Source organism: Populus euphratica, unplaced genomic scaffold, assembly GCF_000495115.2.
Source record: "Populus euphratica unplaced genomic scaffold, PopEup_1.0 scaffold92.1, whole genome shotgun sequence".
In the NCBI taxonomy this organism is placed as follows: Eukaryota; Viridiplantae; Streptophyta; class Magnoliopsida; order Malpighiales; family Salicaceae; genus Populus; species Populus euphratica.
Window position 1 is genome coordinate 649,836 of NW_011499974.1, and position 3,206 is coordinate 653,041.

Below are 3,206 nucleotides of genomic sequence, written 5' to 3' on the forward strand. Positions count from 1 at the left end.
CACTTTTAATCATTTTTAAAATTCATTTTTAATTAATTATTTTCTTATAATAGAAATTTTAAAAAAAAAGTATACGTTTGAAGGAATATTGAAAATTAACTATTTTATTTAGTAAAAAGCTTTTAAAAATTAATTCATCACCAATTGAATGGTTGATCAAACATGTATTAAATTAAAGAACTTAATGCATGCTCAAATACAATTTCTTTTTATTTTCACTGGAGTTGTCATAGGTTTTTTTATTATATTTTTTATTTGTTTATTTTGGCGCACTTAACCCATATTAGTGTTGATAATTGATACATGTCTACAAGAAAAATACTTTCTTCATGTCATTTTAACCCATACCTTTGAGACAGAGTTAATGAAAATTGCACTTAGGGCAAAAAAACTTCAATAATTTGAAGTCTTAATTACACAACAGTTAGGGCACACATTTGTGAACCCTTCACAAACTCTGTATTGGCTCACGTGTTTGCATGAAAATAATAAAACAGAAGCTTCATTGACATTGAAGGGCGGAGCCTTTCACAAGGCTCAGGTGGAATAGAGCACAGATAAAAAAAATATATATTTAAATGCTTAAATATTTATAATTATATTTTTCAAAATATTCTGGGTTCTTGAACATATCTTGTAATTATCCTTCTTCACACCACATTTTTATACATAGAGACATGCTCTAATTAAATTATAATATAGTTTTAACTAGATTGTCGGATCACACGGCTACCATTTTTATGTTGCCAACACATCTCAAAACCCATCATTATTCTTCTTCATGAATTGTTCTCCGCCGTGAAATCAAAGGGAGCTTTTTTGTTTTTTCTAGCCACGACGTCGCAGGCATGTTACCAATCAAATGGCAAGCTAGGACTGCAACCTGCAAGTTCAATGTATCATTAAAAAGTTTACAGTAAAGTGAAGCGTTGATTATTTTTTACAAATTATTTTTGATATTAATATAATATTAAAAAATATTAAAAAATAATTAAAAAAATATTTTTAAAATATAAAAAAATATATGTACTTTTAATTAAGAGAGATAGGAGTATGAAATGGACTTCAAACTTTATTTCTCATAAATTATCCTTATATATAATATGTATATTATTTTGTTTATCGACTACAACTAGCATTAGTTGTAGCGGTTAGAAATGAGATTTTTATTTGATTATTTTTTTTAAAATTAACAATTATTATCAATCTTATTAATGTTTATCTCAAATGTTATATCGAATTACATAATACTAAGGCTATAAAAATTACACATATGATAGTCATAGAAGAATGTGAGATTGGTAGAGAGGCTAATTAAATCGGTAATCTACATCGAAGTGAAACTACTTACTAGATCTCTCATTTTAATTATATTTATAGCTTAACAGATATGTATGGTGCAAATATTATTGTGCTTGAAAGTATTGTTCCAAAGGGATCTTTTAATTCTATACATGGAGAAGCTGGTGGTTGTTTGATTGTAATGAAATTTTTTGAATTTATATTCATCTTATATTTGATGTATAAAATAATAAGAATTACTGATTTACTTTGTTAAGATTTACAGTAAAAATCTATTGATATTTTAAATATAATGAATCTTATATCAACTACCAAAGTCAGTGACAAAGCCATATAGTGTGAAAAGGAAGCAATTGCCTTAATTTTTTTTCAACATAATTTTTATATTAAAATATACAATTGCCCTTTTAATTGTTTTTTTAAGTATTTTTTATATTAAAATATTAATAATATCTTAACATGTTTAGCACATTTTGCTAAAAAACTTTTCCTTTTTTTTATTAATTAACTGAGAGGCTTTCTTCTTTCTTTTAAGCTATTATTCTTGCCTTTCTTTCTTTTGTAAAATTTCTCTATAAGTCCTAAGCTATTAATTAATTAAGTAAATAACCTCTTATACTTTATATTTTAGCTAAGTTTTTTTCATTTTTTTTATTTGTTTTATTATTTAATTTTAGTTTTATCCATTTGCAATTAATTATTGAAAATATTAGGATTTATAATAATTTAAGAGTTTGTTTAATTAATATGTGTATGAATAGTATTATATGTATATGGATATGAATTGAAATGAGTTTTAATACACTGATAATTATTTTACTATGAATTTCATATTGAAAATGATTTATGATAAATTTACTAGTGATTAAAAATAAAGTATAGAACAACTCAAAAAATTAAGGACACAATAGAGAAATAAAAAAAATATTTAACGTTTATGTTTAACCCACCTATAGAAAACAATAAGTCAACACTAACAATATTAATTTTTCATGACAATTCGTTTAAGATATGATTTTAGCTGTTCTCTATCATATATCAATATAAAATTATTGTCAAAAACTTCACTAGTCCTTGAAAGATTTAGACAACACAAGCATTAAACCCACCCTAAACTAAAAATAGATGAATGATAGTTTGATTGTATATATTAAGAAAAATATCTTTGATAAAATTGATAATAAAGTTATTATGAAGTGGTTTTAAAATATAAAACTCGAAAAAAACAATTATAACATAAGTTTTTTATTTTAAAAGTATTTTTAAATTAATTTTGTTTGATATGAGTTAGTACATATATTTCAAATTGATTTCTTAATATAATGCATGTCTACATAATATATAATATCAAATATTTGTTAATAATTTGTCCCCTCATTTAAAAAATCCTAGCTCCGCTACTGACTAAAGCATTGCTTTGAATTTTGAGAGATGTTGAATTTGATTTTCTCATTGCAAATGTACAATCTGTTTGCACAAAATATAAGATTGACATACCACATATGAATGTTTTGTATAAAAAAACTACAGGTCAGTCATATTAACAATAAGGTTTAGTGACAGTTTACTAGCATTATTATTATGATATATTTAACTCAACAATATATTTTCAATTGGAAGAATTAAATTCTAATTTCAATAATGGGACAATAAAACTCCTCGTATTTAGCTTTGCTTTAAAACCTAAAGACAATTTTAAATAATTTAAAACTGGTGCTATTTACAAATTTGCTGAGAAATTTCATCCTAAAAATTTTAATAAATAAGAGATGTATTATTTGAGATCTCAACTAGAGTATTATTAGATTGAAGTGATTCATCACGAGAGCTTTTATAATATGTCTATTATTTATGAATTATATCGAGAATGAGCTAAAACAAGTAAGTCGCGACACTATCATTTG